Consider the following 21,196-nt stretch of genomic DNA (forward strand, 5'->3'; position numbering starts at 1 on the left):
ATGCTGAAGCTTTTTGCTTAAAATGGTGACGCAGTTTACTTTAGTTGGTGAAGGGATTTGATGAAAATGCAAAAGCTACATTGACACATGTTAAATTTGCTAAAATGTGGGAAATTTCGTTAAAGAACTTTGAAAGAGCGCTGAAATTGACCTAAAATTCTTAGATGGCAATTTTGCAAAAATATCTAGTGTGTTGCTTCAATGTGAATTAATCTCCAAACTAGCCCCTAAAAACTGTAGTAGATGCTAAATTAGCCAAACAAGCTAGCTTTTGCTTGAAAGCTAGAAACCAGAAGGTAAACTCTAAATTAGCCTAAAAAACCTTCAGTAGATAGCAAATTAGTCTAAAACGTTAGCATGTTACTAAAATATTAGCTAAATTCCAAATTAGCATTAAAAAACGCAGTAGATGCCAAATTAGCCACAAAAATAAGCTAGCACATTACCAGCTAAACTTCAAAACTGCCTAAAACTTTTCAGTAAATGAAATTATCCAAAAATGTTTCTAAAATATTAGCTAAATTCTAAATTTGCCTATAAAACCCACAGTAGATGCCAAACTAGCCTAAAAAGAAGCTAGCACATAGCTTACTTACTAGCTAAACCCCAAAACTGCCTAAAATTCTTCAGTAAACTAAATTAGTCAAAAATTTTAGCATGTTGCTAAAATGTAAGCTAAACTCCAAATAAGCATTAAAACCCCTCAGTAGATGCCAAATTAGCCAAAAAAGAAGCTAGCACATTGCTTACTTACTAGCTAAACTTCAAAACTGCCTTAAACTTCTCAGTGAACTAAATTAGCCAAAAATGTTAGCATGTTGCTAAAATAGAAGCTAAACTCCAAATTAGCATAAAATAAAAATTTCAGTGAAATAAATTAGCCAAAAAATGTTAGCATGTCGCTAATGTTTCAGGTAAACTCCATTTTTATAACAAATGACTATAAAAGATTAAAACAGCCCATAAATATATAAAACCTCAGACTTTTCTGCTCACTTCAGCTCCACATTCTGCATTTTCAGTGGATTCACATCTGCGACACATCTTCAAACCTGTTCTAACAAAACCACAACACAGCTCAGAGATTTTTACATTTTCATCCATTTTTCTGAAACAGGATGAAAGGACTCATGGGGGTTCACTCTGACAGCTCTTGTAAAAACAACGTGGGCATGACTCGACTTTTAATCATGTTTCACTTCAACAGAGCCGCGCGGCGCTCCGAGCTCGGCGGCTCTTAATGTCACACGTGTCAGGAAGGTGTCAGCCATCACGAGCAGATGAAGACTTTTGTCTTTTCTAACGAGTCGTTTCAGTGAAAACACAAAAATCGTTTCAGCCCCCCGAGGAAGAATCAAGGGGATGCCAGTCGATTGCAAACACAGCAGAACGGTTGAACTCTAAAGAGAAGCGTATGAAATGAATTTACTTTTTCTGTCATTGATGATCTGCATATATTTTGTATTATTTGTTTGCTCTTTAACCTGGTGGGATGAAACATTTCAGCTCTTTTCTGTGGAGTCAGGGACATCAGATGCAAAGTGAAGGTTTGTTGGAGCTGCAGGAGTGCAGCTCTGACAATGACAGATTGGATTTTCCATTGATGGTGTCGCTCTGCACACAAGGCTGTTCTTATTGTTTTGTATTGGAGCCGCGCGTGAAGCTGCCAGCCAAAGTGTTTAAGCTTCTTTTCACTGAGAGCTGCTTTAATGCTGCAGGTTTTCAGATGAGAAACTGTCCTCCAAACACAAAAGAGACTCGCAGAATCTGACTGTGTTCGTACAAACGTGATGTTCTGCTGCAGAAAAGGATCCAACCACAAAACAGGATCCATAAACTCTTTTATCGACGGCATTCTTGTCATGTTTGTGCACAAAAACCGCTTCAGTCCTCAGGTAGCCCGACTGCTGGGTTCCTGTTTTCTATTTTCCTTGTTTTGTGCACATTCTTACATATTTTCAGTAACATTGATTGTATTTGTTACTCACCTAAGGCAATAATAAATTAAAAAAAATAATTGTATTGATTGTTTGTCTTTGTTGGGCTGTTTAAGCGATACAAGTGTTCATGTTTATATATACTGTACTTTAACTATTTGTAGTTTGTTAGTTTTTATCATAATTAAAATTTGTTTCTAAAACACCAAATGTATTGATTTTTTATTTATTTTTTGATGTAAGAATTTCAGGCAAATGTTTCCTTTTTGACATTATTCCATAAATGAATAAATTAATTTTCTTTTGGTTTGTTTTGTGTATTTCTCTCCCTTGTTCTTGTGCCATCCCTTAAAGTTGATATACTGTTTTTATAAAATTCTACGCTGGCCCAGAGGTTAAAATCATATCAGCAATTCATGCAAAGAAAAAACTAATAAAAAATACAACAATTTAAAAACCAAGAAAAAAAACATTACATTTAAATAAAAAAATATGTTATTAAACAAAAGTAATTTGAAAACATCCAATTGAGAAATTGAAACGAAGCACAATGAGAATCTGGAAAAGGTAGGTATTATGGGACATCAGTGATTGGATGATGACATTTGAGTTTAAAGAACTAAACCAGATTTTTAACCAAACTGGGGTGAATAATTATTTAACCGATCATTAAACGTTTGCAGTGGGCGTGGCCAGAAGCTTAGAGATTTAACTTTTGTCAGAACATAAACAAACATCACCATCCAATCAGTGACGTCCACAGTACTGACTTTTTCTGGTTTCTTTCTGTGTTTTGTCTGTAACATTTCCTTTCTGATTTCTGGAAATACTTTTACTGTCTAAAACATACATTTATTTGTTTAATTTAATTCAATTTAATTTTTATTTCAATTCAGTTTTGTATTAATTTCATTTCATTTCATGTTGTTTCATTTTTGTAATTAATTTTTCTCTTAATTGTTTTTTCATTTCTTTTAATGTTGTTCTATTTTATTTTATTTCATCTTATTTCACTTTAATTTATTTTATTTTTCATATTTGATTTAATTTTATTTTTTATATTTGTTTTCATTTCATTTTGTTTCATTGTATTTTCATTTATTTAATTTCTTAATATTTTATTTCATTTTATTTCCTAATATTTTATTTTATTTTTTTTCATTTTTTATTTATTTTATTTCATTTCATGTCGTTTTGTTTTATTTTATGTTATTTCATTTTTATTCATTTTTATTTTATTTTGTTTCATTTCATTTTTATCTTTTGCATTTCTTTTTTTAGAAGGAGGTTTTAGTCTCTGGAATTTCACTTTGATTTCCTAAATGTAATGCTCTTTTTTATTTTTAATTTAACTTTTTTAATTGTCTTCCTCATTAGAATATTATTGAGCTGAGTGATTTGCTGCTTAATTTGCATTATTTTCATTATTTTTGGTAGAATAATGTCTGGTTGGTAGATCACATAGGAAATGTTTTTATGTCGATCTTCATCTGCTGTAAAACTGTCATGTTTGCAGAATCTCTCTGGAACAGAAACATTTCTCCACGAATCGTCTCCACAGCAGCAGAACCTCTGACTCCATATTTGTCCTGCTGAGTTTGTTTCCATTCTTTAGTTTATCATGTCTGACCATTAAAAGCTTTAGCGGCTTCTTTTAATCAGCAGCTTTTCTGGTGGAAACGGTTCTGGTTTCTCACGTTTCCTCCTGGAGATGTTTGGTGGAGATTAATAATCCTCAAGTCGCCCGCTGAAGATGAAGATGTGGTTTAGTCCTGATGAACCTCCACAGTCCTGCGATCAGCACTAACAACAGATTCCCGCTTTGCAAAGAGTCAGTCACTAAATAAAGATAAAGCTTGATAAGAAACCAACCGATGCGATCTATTTTATTTCTATGTTTAGTTCTGGTATAAACAAAAATCTACCTGAAGCAGGTCAAACGTCGGATTAAATCATTTCCATTAACTTCAAGGTTCACTTGAAAAGCTGTTTGCTGCATTTCCTTCTGAAGCCTCAGAAACTTCTTTGGACTGAAGTTTACGACGTGCTGCGGAAGAAACATGGAGCTAAAGGTTCAGAGATATTTTTCTACAGGTATGCTGCAGGTCATAGTAAACAGCAGGTGAGGGAAAGACGGGGAAGCAGGTGAGACACAGGTGAGTCGTTTGGATTTTTCAAGTTTGCTAGTCGCACAAATCCTTCAAACTGTGCAGGAAGCCCGTCAGTTCTCGATCAGAGTAGTTTGTGAGGACGTCCGCGCCTCGTTACGACCCCAGACGGACCCGGACAACCCTAAAACTGACAGCACCCATACAATTAAAATCCTCTGGACGGACCAACCCTCTGTACGAGTCAACAATCTATACGTGCCAAGTCAACTCCTAATATGTGTCAACCTTCTATACTGGTTGACGCCTTTTTTGAGCAAACCCCTTGTACGGGTCAATCCTCTGTATGGGTCAATCCTCGTACGGGTCAATCCTCTGTATGGGTCAACCCCTTGTACGAGTCAATCCTCGTACGGGTCAACCCCTTGTACGAGTCAATCCTCTGTACAGGTCAATCCTCTGTATGGTGTATGGGTCAATCCTCTGTACGGGTCAATCCTCGTACGGGCCAATCCTCTGTACGAGTCAATCCTCTGTACGGGTCAATCCTCTGTACGGGTCAATCCTCGTACGGGTCAATCCTCTGTACGGGTCAATCCTCTGTACGGGTCAATCCTCTGTACGAGTCAATCCTCTGTATGGGTCAATCCTCTGTATGGGTCAGCCCCTTGTGCAGGTCAGTCCTCTTTACGGGTCAACCCTTTGTACGGGTCAACCCTCTGTACGGGCTCTGTATGGGTCAATCCTCGTACGGGTCAATCCTCGTACGGGTCAATCCTCTGTACGGGTCAATCCTCTGTATGGGTCAGCCCCTTGTGCAGGTCAGTCTTCTTTACGGGTCAACCTCTTGTACAGGTTAACCCCTTAAACAACCCAACCCCCTGTGTGGGTGTGACTAAGGCTCAGAAGAACCAGGCTGCAGATGTCTGGATTCTGTTTTTTGGAGTTTTCCTCCACCTCTAGCTTGTGTGGAGCTCCTGTTAACCAGTGAACCACGGGACATTCTTCTTCTTGCTTCCCCAAGACTGAAAAAGGAAGAACCCCTCCGGTCCTCCATAGAGGAAATTGGTTGGGAATAATGAAATCTTTGTCTTTCTAACCTGTGAAACAGGTAACAGTTCCTGTGGAACACCTCAGATTAACCCAAAGAAAGAAAAGAGACAATAATGACAATAAAAATGACTTTTTTTTCCAGATAAGCGTCTAAATGTGGCGACCCTGAGCTGATTACAGACACTGAAAAGAGCGCATAGACCTGCGAGTCTGGGCTGGCAGAGTGTGGTCCATCAGCTGCATTGTTTACTGCCATCATAAAGGCCTGATGGATTTTTACAAAAGTATCTAATCATACACTGCAGAGGCTGAAATCAAAGCACACCTGGAATTAATGGAAGACCTTCACACACACACTCTGTAAACTCCATTATGCTCCATTCATCATCCTCCCAGCACTCTGTGTTTAGTGCACAACTGTAATTGCTTTGTGCACTTGGGAGGGGGAGTCTAATGAGGAGAGTGTGTCTGTGTTCCTCTGCAGTGTTTCTGTGCAGGTTCTCAGCATTCTCTGCATCCAGCATGCAGGAAATGAGCGGAAGGTCCTTGGCTGACAGCGCGGTGCAGCTCTGGAGCAAAAGCTGCACTTTCATCTGGACCGAGTTCAAGGTGAAGAAACTGAACCGGATCGAATATTTGACTGATTAATGAAGGTCGAGTCAAAGCAGGTTTGGAGAAGTTTTGGTTGGAGGATTGAAAGTTTTCAAAATCTAACTTTTACACTGAACATTTAAAAAGGAGAAACTGAAGTTTGGAGGAAATGTGGAGTTTATACTGAAGAGAAGAGCAAGGAGAACGATTCAGACTCTTATTGGTGTGGATTCATATAATGAACTTCAATGTCTTTAAAATAAATATTCCAGACGACCTGAATATAAGTCTTTATTTTTGTTTTCAACAACAGAGTTTCAATGTTTTCATAGAAGATCTTTGTTTGTTACTTAAGTTACTCAACAAATTTGGGTTTTGAGAGCTACAGTTGGTTTTAGGCAGCAATTACATCTCGAAACTCAAAGTAAAATATTATTTTTGCTATACAAAAAGAAAAAAATATTGAAGTCATCATGCACGAATGAGTACATATATTTCTTTTTGTTTTAAAGTTTCAAAAAACTGCAGACTGGTGATTCAGTTTTCCGTCACTGACTCAAAATGTGACATTTTTCAACAGTTGAGATAATGTTTGACTCTTTCAGAGTTGGATTAGTCAAACGAGTCTCCTTGGGTGTGGGCATCAGCGCGTGTGTGGGCTTAAGCGCTCAGAGGTAATTAGTCAGAACTTTGGCTTGCCTGTACACGCTCTCACAGCCCCACTCTCAGGGTCTTTGCATATTGTTGTGAGCTTTGTCTGAAACCTTTATTCCTCTGCTGGCCTAATTAGGTTTCAGAAAAATGAAGTGGGTCACCGAGGAGGACTGGCTGCTGAGCATGCGGGGTGAAGGAAAGGTCAGTGAAGGATGAAGAGCCCTCAACGCCTCTGCAAACCTCAGATTTGTGCAGCTGTGCATGAACACACTCAATACCTGTTCTGGAGGTTCACCAGTCAGGAAGGTCTCAGCTGTAGGTTCACTTTTTATGAGCAGAAACAATAGAGAAACCATGCAAGCACGTGGACACTGAACTTTTAAATAATCTGGACTATAACTGGAGAATTTACAACATAATTTAAACCATAACCAACCGAGTCTGGACTGTAACCAAAGAGTTTACACCAGAACTAGACTTTAATCCAAAGATTTTGACCATAACAAATTAAATCTGAACCATAACCAAAGAATTTAGAGGCAACCTAAACCACATTCTGCCATAGAAATCAGACCATAACTGAAATGTCTAGACCATAACGAGATAATGTGGACTTTAACCGAAGAGTTTATGCTAAAACACAATAATCCAGACCAAGGATGGGCAATTCCAGGCCTCGAGGGCCGCATTCCTGCATGTTTTCCCACACACTCTGCTCTGGGTTGGTCTAATCGGATGGACACACCTGAACCAGGTGATCAGTCTAGAGCTTGGATATCTGGAAATCATGCAGACACAGCAGCCCTCGAGGCCTGGAGTTGCCTATCTCTGATCTAGACAATGACCGGAGAATCAAGAACAGGAGTGTCCAAATCCAGGCCTTGAGGGCTGGTGTCCAACATGTTTCCCTACCTGCAATTGGAGCTCTTTATTAGCCAAACACACCTGATCCAGGTAATCAACTGCAGATAAGGCAGGGTTTCTGAAAATCCAGCAGGAGGCCGGCCCTCGAGGACCGACTTTGGACACCCCTGCTCTAGTATGTAATCCAAAAACTTAGACCATAACCAAAGAGTTTAGAGGCAACCTAAACCACTTTCTACCATATAATCCAGACCATAACCACAGAATCTAGACCATCCCTGAATATTTTAGACTATAACCTAATAATTTAGACAATAACCAATGACTTTAGACCATCGTGGATCATTCGGATAATAACTGAGTATTCTAGACTTTAACAAAATATTTTAGATTTAACCAAAGTGTTGGTATAACCAAATAATTTAGACAATAACAAAAACTCTAAACCAGGGGTTTCAAACTCTAGGTCTTGATCCATACCAGAACCAAAATACTTTGACCATAAGATTCAGACCATATGTTCTGGTTGGAGTTTTAGCTCTTTATCAGAACCTTTAGTGTCTTGGATGTAATGTTTTAGCTTTTATGTTGTTCAGGTTTGTATCAAGTTGATTTTTTTTTATTATCTATTATTTTTTATTATTAACCCCTTCAGCACCAGAGCTCCAGTGTTTCTGTTCTTTGATTTACTGTCATTTTGTAAGTGTTAACACCATAATTCCAGTAGATTCTGAAGGAGAGAAGCGACTCTTTTCTCCTTCAGAATCTACTGGAATTATCCTGTTAACGGTTGAAAAGTCACAGGTATGTTGAACCCGTCAGATGAAGGAGACACCTGAGTCAGCCAATCAGCAGAAAGAGCAGAGCAAAGTGGAAAACAGCCAATAATCTAAAATCAAAAGTACAGAAAATGTAAGAAAATCTGACGACAGAACCAGACGTGTACAGGTGAGTCCTTCCTTTGTGTGGACTCACGATTAAGAACGCTGCTGTCAGCAGATGACCAAACACAGAGGAAGACATTGTGTGGAAAATGGAAAGAGCAGCACAAATGTCCAACCACGAGCCTCTTCATCACAGCGGGACACGCAGGCTTTTAATAACGGCATGGATGAGGCCATTCATCACTGATACAGGCACAATGAGCCCTGCTATTAAACAAGGAGCTGCTGCAATGTAAACACGTCTGAGGCTCTTTGTCAAAGACGCGTGCTGAGTAAGGCGGTACCGCCGTGGGCCCGGGCCCCTCGGATCAATGCTGCACCGAAGCAGAACGCCTTCTGTTCTCCACGAACCAGAGGATCTCCTGAAACTGAATTTCACTCCAACTCATCCAAAAACAATCATTTCTATTAAACGGTGTCTGTGTTACTTCCTGGGAAGCTGGAGAGGTTTCAGGTTTCAGTTTTTACCTCTTCTGTGGAGACGTTTGTGCCTAAGACTCCCACGGCGAGCAGACGGAACAGAACAGGTTTGGACCATGAGGGAACGATGTGGGGAACGCATGTTGACCTTGAAGTGATAATTGTTCGTGTCGTTACGTTCTGCGGTTTCCTTGGTGACTTTGTCACCATGGTTACGGCGCTTCTGACTTTAAGTCCCGCTCATTGTTTCTGCTATGAATGAGCAGTGAAAAGCGCCGACCTTCACATCCAGCTCAATGGTTGGCGTGTTGCATTCTCGATGGTACGCAGCCCAGAGAGGAAGAACAGACTGTTCAGTGAATGTGACAAAGAAACAGAGTTGTTGTTGGATCTGAATCCAACTTTAGACGGATCTTAAAGCTCTAACACAGGAGTGTCAAACTCAATCGTAGAAGGGACCAAAATCTAAAACTCACCTCAGTTCACGGGCCGAACAGGATAAACATTTATTGAACACTTAAAACTAGGGCTGTCAGATTTGTCGCGTTAAAAACGCATTAATCTGACACGTGCTTGACGGCGACAATTTTTGTGACGCATTAATCGCGGACTTTCTCATACGTGCCTTTCCATACCACGCGCGCGGGCGTCTCGCCCTTTAACTCACCGGCTGCTCTCACTAGATGACGGGCTGGTCTCCAACCTCCGAGCTGCGAGCTAAAACCGGCGCTAGGACCTGGAGAGCTCCTGCACCCTAACCCGGCTCCGGTTCGCGTCCAGTACCACGTCTGGTGGTACCGGCTCGCGTCCGGTGCCGCGTCCCGAGAGCTGCGGACCCCCGACGTTCCGAACAGCAAGCGCACCGGGGGACGTTTTAAATGTTCTGGAGGTTTAAGCGTGATCCAGCCCCAGCATAGCGGTCTGTCTGCCGGCATATTCATGGCGTGAGGCTGGACACGTCGCTGCATCGAGCTGCAGCCAGAGAACGCGGCGGCAGGAACAGACTGTCAAACTATCCACAGAGTATCCCGCTTTTCTCAGTCTTTAATGTTTTAAAAAACAAAAGTTAATTGGAAATGATAAATCTCTATTTCATTTATTACTGTAGTTCAGCAGAGGAGGAAAAGATTTGGTCCTGACAAAAAATGAACATGAAAGTGTTATGGAAATGTTATTTTTGATGTTTTTTATTTTATTTTACTGAACGTTGATTGAAGTTTTGAATTTAAAATGCCCTTCACTTGCACTTGGGCTTTTGTTAGGCATTTTATGTTACAGCCTTTTATTGTTAAGAAAGTTTATCTCAATACAATGTTATAAAATAAAGTATTTCTGATGAAAACTATTAATTTTGCCATTCTTGTCTTCATAATTAATGAAGAACTCTTAAATTGTTAAATTGTTAAACTGTTATACTGTTAAATTCCAATTTTTTTCTTAAAAAAAGGCCACATATCAATTTGCGACTAATCGCGAGTTAACTCAGGACAAAATGCGATTAATCGCGATTAAAAATTTTAATCGCCTGACAGCTCTACTTAAAACAAAACTTTAAACCGTAACTTTTTAAAACAATTATGAACTAGATATATAGCATTACCTGTGATAATTCTAGTGTGAATGCTGGAAGCTGAATTTTGCCGCTGAAGATGCTGAAATTGATAGCTAAAAACACTGAAGCTAAAAGCTGAAAATGCTGAAGCTGATAACCAGCTAAAATATTAGCTAAAATGCAAAATTATCCCAAAAAACAAAAAAAAAAAACATTTAAGAAATTAGGTTAGTCAAAACAGTTAGCATGTAGCTGAAATATTAGCTAAACTCCAAAATACCAGTAGCTTAAAAGAAATCTTAGTAAATGCTGAAATAGTCCAAAAAGCTAACAGAATGCCCATTTTTAAACTTTAAAACTGTAACTTTTTAACATAATTCTGAATAATAAAAAGGCAGGAATATTAGTCCAGAATAAATCAACTTAAACCTTAAATAACTTTCAGTATTTTACTCTTCATAAAATTATATTTTGTCAAAATTATACAAGTTAGAAATGAGTACAAGATAACATCGGGTCATTAATAACAATAAAATTAAATGATCTGGAGGGCCGGATAGAATTACCTGGAGGGCCGGATCCGGCCCCCGGGCCTTGACTTTGACACATGTGCTCTAATGTGTCCAAAGGTATAAAGAGCCAGAACATATGTGGAGGATTTCCCTTCAGGTGAGGTTGGTTCAGAATGAAATAGAGTTTCTGTGTGAACGCTCTCCCAGTCTGGTGACAAATCTGCATTAATCACCAGAATTAATGACCAGAATGTCTGACAGAAATGAACATTTTGCTCCAGTTAAACCTGAGCAATAAGATACTATTTGTAAGAACTGATTTCAGCCTAAAAGCTGCAGACAAATGTTTAAGGGGCTAAATAATCAATTCAAATGAACCAAAATCAGAGTAAACCTTCTTCAAAAATATACGTTAGATTAACAAAAGAGACGATAAAAAACATGAGACAGTAGTTAAAGCCTCAGTCACATTCTGGGGCTGCCACGATTAGTCGACTAATCAACTATTAAAATAGTCGACAACTAATTTAATAGTCAATTAGTGTGTAGTGTGTAGTGAAGTTGAACAAAGTTGTGAGCGTTCAGCACCAACAAAAATTCACTTTTTTCCTTATTTGAGTCGACCTAAACTTTCTCTTTAGTGAAAAACAGTTCTTAGTTTCAGATGCCGACCTCCTTAGAGAGATCAGGAATATACTATCCATCAAACTCATTTTGACAGGTGACCTTTGACCTTATACACCCTTTATTTATATATTAAACTGTTGCATCATCTTGAGGGGCGGGGCACCTGTCAAAACGAGTTTCATGGAAAGAATATTCCTTATCCCTCTGTCATTTGATTTAGTCTTGTTTCAATCCCAGGAACTAATGAAGGACAAAAGCTGAACGATTCAATAAAAGTTTAAGATTTTCAGTAGTGTTGATAAAATCGATCTGAATTGATCTTTAATTAATAGATCAATAATCGATCTGTAAAAGTAGAGATCGATCTAGCACATAAAACTAAAGTCTGCTAGCTTGATGCTAACGTGTATTGGGATTTCCCATAGGACGGCTAATGCTAACGTCAACCTAAACATACATTCTGACTAAAAATAAACTTAAACATCTTTTTATGAATTTTCAAAACTCTTTAAAGGAAATATTTTTAAAGTAACCATTTGTGGTGTAAAGCACTGTTTTTAATCATAATTTCTGATTCTAGAATAAGACGTAATCGCCACCTAGTGGCCAAACTGAAAAACTGTCTGTAAAGTCTAAAAACTCAAAACTGAATCAAATTGAATTGAGTAGATTGAAATAATCGAAAAAAAAAATCTGAATCAAATCAATTCTGGAAACTATTGCTGATACCAGCCCTACAAACAAAACTGAATCAAAGACATCCTAAATTAAATCACTTAAACCTCGACCATTCGGACTTGAATTTGGTAACGATGTTTGGGGGCCGTCCTTCCTAAAACTCTGACGAACATTTAAAAACGGTGGAGAAATGACTAACTGCGATTTGTGCCCGGCTGGAGTTATTATATGTCATCAAGTCCTCTATGTACCGGAATAGAGAATAGAACATTTTAGAATAAAAACCCATCTTCAGTTGGGCTTATTTGCATCGGAAATGTGCAACCAGCCCCTAGTGGTCTCCAGGAAAACTGCAGCATTTCACATTTTCAACACTTTCAAATTTAGGATGGAGACATTATGGTTTGGCTCTACTCCAGCATTGCAACAGATGATTTCCCTCAGTTTCACTCTGATGAGTGGATTTCTTTTTTTGGTGAAACTGATTTCTATTTAGTTTAAGTAAAAATATGACTAAATGGAAGAAAACATGATTTCAGAGAAAGGTTCGACTGTTTTTGTCCAGCTCTCATCAGACCTTCCACTGTCCTGATCAAACCTTCAGCAGGTCAGAAACCATCATGTCATGGAAATTTCCATGATCTGTTTACCTGCTCGTCCATATGTCCCCGGGTGTGCACGTGTGTGCACGTGTGTGCACGTGTGTCCATACTAAAACAACGTACATCTGTGCGGCGCAGCAGGAACAAAAGCCGGAGCACGTATGGCTGCGTCGGGAAGGTCGGCGGAGCGGCGGGGCTGGACGGCGGACAGCTGGAGTCCCGCAGCATTGAACCCCCCACCCCATTAATCACAGGCTGACAGGACCAAACAAACACCTCTGTCTACGGGACGGACCCAACAGACGCAGGACTGACAACACTCACAATGTTTACTTTGTTCTAAAGAAAAACATGTTGAGGAAAAACATGTTGAATGATTTTGAAATGTCATAAAATAAAGTTTTTTCATTTAAATGACAAGAAAACCGAAGAGCTGCAGCTACGTCTTTGTGCTGCTTCGGAAGACGAATTTAAAACCTTTAAGAGTCAGAGTTCAGATTTTACTGAAAACAGGCCAAACTTGATAATGTGTTTAATCTTACTTCTGTCACAGAGCCGTCATAGACCGAAGGACCAGAAACGTTCACAAAACTGCACTTTTCCTGTAAGTCTGAGCAAAAATCGGACTCCTGCCACGTAAAGGAACACCGGATTTCCAGAGTATAAGTTGCAAGAGCAAAAAATGTCTAATCAAGAAGAAGAAAACCAAATTTAAGTGACGTTTCAGAGCAAATCCGTCAAACCCAGCGTAGCTAAATAAAGACAATAATACTAAACTTTTGATCTGTAACAGAAAATCATCAAAGTTTAAGAGAAAAAACGATCAGATTCTGTCCGTGTGGTTCAGTATCAGGATTATTTAAAATGTTTTTAAAGGTCTTAATGTTTGATGTCTGTCAGCATTTGTGACGTCAGATCGATCGGGATAAAAACTTTCAAGGACTTTCCAGGTCCTGATAGTGGAACAAACTTCTGCTGCACATTCAGAAAGAAGGAATTTCAATCATTTTCTTGAAACGTTTCTTTTGTGCGAATACTATGACAGAGTATTAGAACCAGTTTACAAACAAAAAATTCATTTTTTTTTTTGTTAAATTATAACTTCAAATCTCTTCTCGGAAATTTAGGAGAGAAAAGCGGTAAACTTACGAGGGAAAAGAGATACATTTACAAGTCATGGAATAACCATTTCGAGATTTTAAATGACAAATAAATTCTGAACCTGCTGGCAGCTCAAAATAGAATTATACTCCACATATGTCAAAGTCGAGGCCCGGGGGCCGGATCCGGCCCTCCAGATCATTTTATTCTATTGTTATTAATGACCCGATGTTATCTTACGCTCATTTCTAACTTGTATAATTTTGACTAAATATATTTTTATGGAGAGTAAAATATTGAAAGTTATTTAGGGTTTAAGTTAATTTATTCTGGAATAATATTTGTTTGAAACACTGTTTGAAAAATGGCATTCTGCTAGCTTTTAGGAATATTTTGGCATTTACTAAGATTGTTTAGGCTATTTTGGAGTTTAGCTAATATTTCAGCTACATGCTAGCTGTTGTGGCTAACCTAAGTTTTTCTTTTTGTTTTGTTTTTTAGGTTAATTTGCCATTTAGATAATATTTTAGCTAGCTATCAATTTCAGCATCTTCAGCAGATAAATTCAGCTTCAGCATTCACACTAACATTATCACAGGTAATGCTATATATCTAGTTCATAATTATGTTAAAAAGTTACAGTTTTAAAGTTTTAAAAATGTAGTTTTAGAGTGTTCAATAATGTTTTATGCTGTTGGATCCGTGACCTCAGGTGTGTTTTGGATTTTGGCCCCCTGTTCCTTTGAGTTTAACATCCCCGCTCTACTCCATCATAGTTTTCAAAAATGGTATTTATAAATAAATGACTTAAACTGTGGCTTTAGTTCCCTGTCAGGACCTCTAACGGTTATAAATTTAGCTTTTTTCAAAATAATTCGACACATTTATTTTTAAAACATTGATCCGGTCGTGTCAGAGACTGAGGTCGTATCTTTCCATCACAGGAGAGATTTTTATCCTCAACGAATCGTCTAAAGTTCAGGAGAAACAGTTCAGACTCTGTTTGGTTTCACAGCCTCTCTACCTGGATTTATTTTTACATCACCTGGACGTCCCACATCCACGCTGTTGTGAGATTCATGTTTGATTAATGAGCGTCCTTGAAAAGCAGAAAGGCATTGTGGGAACTGTGTCGTTTACTCAGCACGGAGGAACGCGGGGATTAGCGCCGGATTACAGAACGGTCAACATGGAGAGTTAAGGGCAGTAATGTGGACCGCTGGTCTGAGGTCAGATCAGGTTCACCTGAGCAGGTTTTGGAGCAGATCGGACTGAAACCTTCTGTAGCTGGTGAATCCAACACTCTTTTTCATCGTTTTACACTGCAGCAGGAATGATGACTAAGAGCAGAATAATCAAGAAGAAACAAACATTTACTACTAAGCTTTATTTACACTAATAAATTGGTAGCCCCTCTTTCAGTTGCACATGTTAAAAAAATGTAATAAATTAAGAATATTACAGCTACTTCCATATAAATAATCATCTGCAAGGTCAAAACATGATTTCTCATAGCTCAGAATTACACAGGATTACACACCTGGATTACACACCTGGATTACTCTACTAACTCTCTCATTGGCTGTGAGTCCCAAACTGACAGGAATCCTATAGACCACACGCATGTTGAAGGCGAGGCCCTTTGTCTTTCATTGTGTTTTACCTTTTTTTTACTGTCTTTTAGGTTATTATATCTGCAGACGGACGGGCGGCTTTACAAGGATTTCCTCGGAATCGCATGTTTAAACAAAGCAGCTCAGGATGCAGATTCAGGAGGAAGGGTCCTACCTGATCCGTCAGGGCTCCTCTCTCTGGGGGACGAGTCCGGATCAGACTGGATCTGATCTGCAGCACCTGGAAGAGAAGAGCTCTTCAGTCAACATGAACCTCAGAGATCCCAGAAACGCTGATCCAGACGGTCCGAATCCAGTCGCAGAGGTTCAGTTCAAACAAACGTATCAGTGAGCTTAAAGCAGCTCAGAGCTGCGATTTGTTTGCTCCATTACCCACAGTTCATATGGGGCCGGCACATCAGCCATTTAATGAGGCCTGAGCCAGAGGGCTTAATTAGACCTCGGTATGGTTATGGATCCGTTCCGTCTTCTCTCTCCCTATATGAGCCGGAATAATGATTCTATATGTTTGCATGATTTCAGGAGCCGTTTAATCCATTTAATTATCAGCCCTCTCGTGTGGGTCAGAAACCAGAAGCTAAACGTCGTTAGCAGATCCAACAGCATCATGTCATGAACACACTGGGATGTAGGCCCCACCCCCTTTGTCTGCCTTCACACGGGCGCTGTCACACTGAAGTGGATCGTACAGTTCCAACAGAGGCTCATTTGGGAGAACATCCAGAGGAAGAGAAGCGTCTCTGACATCATCTGCAGCTCAACTAAACACAACTTCAGTATGAAACTATTAAAGGGTTCAAGATATTCTTTCTTTATTTACAATTTCTCATTAAACTTCATGAAAAGAGCATTTATTCATGCTGGGGTCAAAGAAAACATCATTTGGTTACTTCTGGTGTTCCACAGGGATCTAGACTGGGGCTTCACTTTCTCCCAAAAATTTTAGGAAAACTGTTCCGCTTTAATCAAACAAAACCTCAAAAACAAACAAAAAAAGAAAAACACAGAGGAATTTAATCTTATTTAGGACACAAAGCACAAGAATAATAATGTAGCCACGGATAGTTTGGGTTTTAGACATCGACTGTAGAGAACTGGACTGGTGACCCTCCCCCCCCCCATCATTATTTAATATTAACATTTCTTTAAAAAGGACAGGACAAAAATAAAACTTTACAATTTCAAATGCAATCGATGAGTCCTCAGGTCATCTAGCTAACAGGAAGTGGCTGCTGGCTCCACGAATCCAAAACCTCAAAGACTTTCACAGAGAAATAAACAGCTGTTACTCAGTCTTTCAATTTCTAAACTGACCAATCAGGTGTCTCAGTAAAAGTAGGTGGAGCCTGCTGGTCCCCGTGACAGATTTTGTGTAACCAGTTTTCTAGTAGTAGGAGTGTGGCCTCTTCAACAAGCTCACTGGTTGCCATAGAAACGCAGACCCTCCCTGAGACTCTGGAGCCCAAACACAGAGGGACGCTGTCGGCCTGATCTCCTGATGGAGCGGCTGAGATCATGTAAGCTCCTCCTTCCAGGACAGGAAGACAGAACAACCACAGATGAATGACAACGAGGAGCCATGAACTCTGGGATGTGGACGCCATCCCTCCAACCTGCAGGAGCTTCTGTCAAACCGCTAAAGGCATCAAAGATAAAAAATATCAACACTTATCCTGCTCTTTTACTCATTTCTTTATCAACTCATTTATAAAATCTATAAAACGGTCAGAGGATTGTTTTACTGTTTTATTCAGCACAGCAGAAAGAACCGAATCTTTAATTTCTTCATTTATAAGAAGAAAAATAAATGAAAGTTTAAGAAGCAGAAATAAAACTTGTGGGAAGAAACTTTGGGCCAAAATAAACAGTAAACATTTAAATTACTGCTTTATAATTCAACATTAACCTTCCAGGGTCATAGGGTTACTGGAGCCTATCCCACAGGGGGGTCCACCCTGTGGGACAGGCTCACCAATGACTTCATTAATCCGGTTTCTGGACGGTACAAGGAAACCAGAAAACCCAAACATGCACGAGGAGAAATCATCTGCTGGGATTTGAACCAGAACCCTCTGAATATGAGGTGGGAGAGTGAACCACTGCACCACAGCACAGCCCAAAGCCCAATGACCATCCTGGTTAAATGAAGCTTTTATTTGAATGGAATGTAATCCTGATCTTGTGGATCAGGGATGGGATAAACTACAGCATGGGGTCATTTACGGCCCCTTTAACTGGTTAATCTGGCCCACCATAACCAAAACAATCACACTGACAATCCTCATTAATGTTTCGTTATCCCTGTAATTCTGGTGTCTCCCTATTGAGCAGGAGTGTCGAACTAAATCACATAAGAGGCCAAAAGCCCAAAACACACCTGAGGTCACGGGTCGAACAGGATAAACGTTTATTCAACGCTCTAAAACGACATTTTAAAACTTTAAATCTGTAACTTTTTAACATAATTCTGAATAATAAAAAGGCAGGAATATTATTCCAGAATAAATCAACTTAAACCTTAAATAACTTTCAATATTTTACTCTCCATAAAAATGTATTTTGTCAAAATTATACAAGTTAGAAATGAGCTCAAGATAACATCGGGTCATTAATAACAATAGAATAAAATGATCTGGAGGGCCGGATGGGATTACTTGACCTTGACACATAAGGTAAAGACGGTGAACCAAAAAAAAACCTTTTGTTTTAGTTATTTTGTATTGTGTTTTTCTGAGGTTCATGTGTGTTTTCATTTATTCCAGTCATTCAAACAACACGTTTGCAGCTTTTCTCTAACTTTGTGTTTTTCCCTGCGAGACATTAACCCATTTGGTGTCGTTGGCAATGAAATGAGATTAAAAGTCACCATTTAGAAATAAACAGAACTCTGCTCCTGGTTCTGGTTCTGCCCTGTGTTCTGGAACAGGACGATCTGGCGTTTGTGAGTTAGCAGGTCATTGAGCAGCGTTCAGATCCCGGGAGTTCCTGTCATGACATGTAATGACGCCTCCGTTTCTTCTCACATCTCCTGAATGTTTGGAGTGATTTCTGTGGGATCGTGCGGGTCAGGAAGAGAGGGATTCTTCACAACATCCTTTCAGAGAAAATCTAATTTTTTACATCAGAGCTTGAAGCCCCAAACCTCTGCTCCAGCCATTCACTGCGAACGGATCTCAGATAGGAGTGCAGTGGTGTAGTGGTTCACACTCTTGTCTCCTGCAGTCCAAATCCCAGCTGGTTCCTTCTGTGTTCTCCTCGAGCGTGCGTGGCTTTTCTGACGGTTCTTCCTACAAAAACGCCTCAGAGGTTTATTATGTCTCTAAATCACGTGTCAAAGGCCCGATGTTATCTTACGGTGGTAACATGTGACCGGGATATAATTGATGGAGATATATAAAAATGGGGGATATTTATAAGTGTAATTTTTCATCTAAAATTATGTAAAAATAAAGAAAAATGTGAGTGTTTCTTTTTAGGATCAGCTTAAAGTGAGAGAAAAACAAGATTGTAAACTAGAAAAAAAATGGAAATAAAGTTTTAAACTCGAAAATACATATTTTATGCTTGAAGGAATTCTAAAAAATAAAATTGAACATTTGTAAAAAATAATATTCAAAACTTGAAAGACATATTGTAAATTTAAAACGAAAAGTAAATTTGAAACTTGAATAAAAACCCCCCGAAAACTGTTACCAATGAAAAAGATAAATATTTCTTTGTACTTTCAACTTTCCTTTTTTCCGTTTCTCCTTCTTTTCTTTCAGTTCTCTGTTTTCAGCTTTAATTCAGAGTTTTCGAGTTTTTGCTGCGGAGCTGATCCTAATTTCACGTGGGAGATTTTTTTTATTTTTTTAAGTTTCAAATTGTCTTTTTTTTCCAAATTTGTTGTAAATGTTTTTTCTAATTTTCAATCGTGTTTTTATTCACTGTAATCTGATCCTGATTTGACCCTATATTTTTTCTTTTAACGCTTACTATATGTCTAACTAAATATATATATTTCAAGTAAAGTAAAATATTGAGAATTATTTAGAGTTTACGTTGCTTTTTTCTGGAATAATATCCTGCCCTTTTATTATTTATAATTATGTTAAAAACATTTTTACAGTTTTACAAATGTAGTTTTAGTGTTCAATAAATATTTGTCTTGTTCAGCCCGCGACCTAACGTGTGTTTTAGATTTTGCATTATTAGAATCAATCGTCTGTTCACACTGAATGCAGTTAGCGTCAAATTCACGCACTGTAAACATCGTTGTTTAACGAGTCAAATTTGCTGCTTGGCTCTTATTCAAAAGTCTGTTAATCCGAAGCTCCCGCCGCGTGTGGGAGGAGCTTATCTATTTACTTTGAAGAGCTGAAACGCATCAGTGCACGTCTCCGTGTCTGGATTCAGGGCAGCTACCCTGTAACGGGGACCGGGCAGTACGGCAAGCCGAAAGGATCAAAAATCACCGGGGAAAGTGGGAATGGCAGTGCCTCATCTGGACATGTACTACGAATAGTTTCAATACTACAATTAATACCAAAAAATAATGAAAGTTTAATTTTTACTTTTTCCATTTAAGATTTGGGCTGCACGGTGGCGCAGTGGTTAGCGCCCTTGCCTCACAGCGAGAAGGCCCCGGTTCGAATCCCAGAACCTGGATTCTGTCAAATGCAGCAGAGCGCCATCAGAACAGGAAGTGTCGGTCTGACCGCCCCCCCTCCCTCTGTCCCTGGACCTGCCTCTGAACCTCATAACCGACTCCTCGGCCTCTGTGGGGGAAACGGTTTCTTCTGAAGCTGGGACCTTTCTGTGTGGAGTTTGCATGTTCTCCCCGTGCATGCGTGGGTTTTCACCGGGGACTCCGGCTTCCTCCCACCGTCCAAAAACATGCTTCATAGGTTCATTGGTGACTCTACATTGCCCCTAGGTGTGGATGTGAGAGTGAATGTGTGTGATTGAGGCCCTGAGACAGACTGGAGACCTGTCCAGGCTAAACCCCGCCTTCGCCCTTCAGCAGCCGGGATAGGCTCCGGCACCCCCGCGACCCCGAAAGGGAAGAAGCGGTCAAGAAGATGGATGGATTTAAGATTTAATTTGGAACAATATAATATTCATCATTCTTTTCTCTCAGTTTTTGTAGATTTGGTCTCCAGACATGTAAATTTAACCAGAAACTACATGTTTTTACATGTTTATGATCAAAGTTCAAGGGTGTGAGTGAATATTTATGCTTTGAAGTACTTTATAAATGTTTCTCTAATATATGTTTTAAAGATTTTCAAAAAAGTAATTTATGCTTTTATCTTCTTGTTTTTTTTTTACTTTGTACTGGTCGGAGAATGATCTGAACCGTGACCCTAAAACCGTGAGTTTTGTTACATTACACCCCTAGTTGTAGAACAGCAGTTAAACAGACATCTTGACCTATCCAATATGGCGTCCAACTTTGCGTACGCAACAAGCTAGCATAGCAACTAGCCTCTATATGTCATTGCCTATTAAAGTGGGGTTCAGTCTTATCCAAGCACACATGAGAAAGAAAGGCGGGAACTGAACTGGTGACATTCTGATCAGAGGTCAGCCGCTCTCCCTCAGCTCCACAGCCACTGATGCTCATCTGACTGAAACAGAACCAAACGGGACTCCCATGATCCCAGCGTCAGTCAGATTCACAGGAAACGGCTCTCAAACATCCACTTATAGACTCGTCTTTAGGAAAGTGACGACTCCAACCATCAGGATAAAATCCCATCGGCTCTATCTGCCACTTCCACTCCTGCATGTTTCCTCTTGGTCTCCGTGTTGAATAACACACAAACATGTGAATGATGCGCGGATGATGACTCAAAGCTCTCCGGTTCCTCCGAGGAAAAGCAGCTGAACCCGACCGGATTAGAATCACAGGAAACATCAACACCACCACAGCAGAGC

The 21,196-nt window shown here is 39.3% G+C and overlaps 1 protein-coding gene across 5 annotated transcripts in view; it reads right to left on the bottom strand.

The window, feature by feature from the left end:
* si:cabz01090165.1 (uncharacterized protein LOC100333421 homolog) overlaps positions 1–21,196 on the bottom strand; it is a 305,072-nt gene that overhangs the window by 56,402 nt on the left and 227,474 nt on the right. For 4 of the 5 annotated variants that reach the window (XM_036215075.1, XM_024276868.2, XM_024276863.2 and 1 more), the window contains one exon: positions 15,432–15,497. The exons of the other annotated variant lie outside the window; for it this stretch is intronic. The gene's annotated coding sequence lies outside the window, so the exon portion shown is untranslated. The remainder of the gene's footprint in view (positions 1–15,431; positions 15,498–21,196) is intronic. 5 annotated transcript variants of the gene reach the window in all.

The sequence above is a fragment of the Oryzias melastigma genome, linkage group LG13 (genome assembly GCF_002922805.2).
Source record: "Oryzias melastigma strain HK-1 linkage group LG13, ASM292280v2, whole genome shotgun sequence".
Classification (NCBI taxonomy): domain Eukaryota; kingdom Metazoa; phylum Chordata; class Actinopteri; order Beloniformes; family Adrianichthyidae; genus Oryzias; species Oryzias melastigma.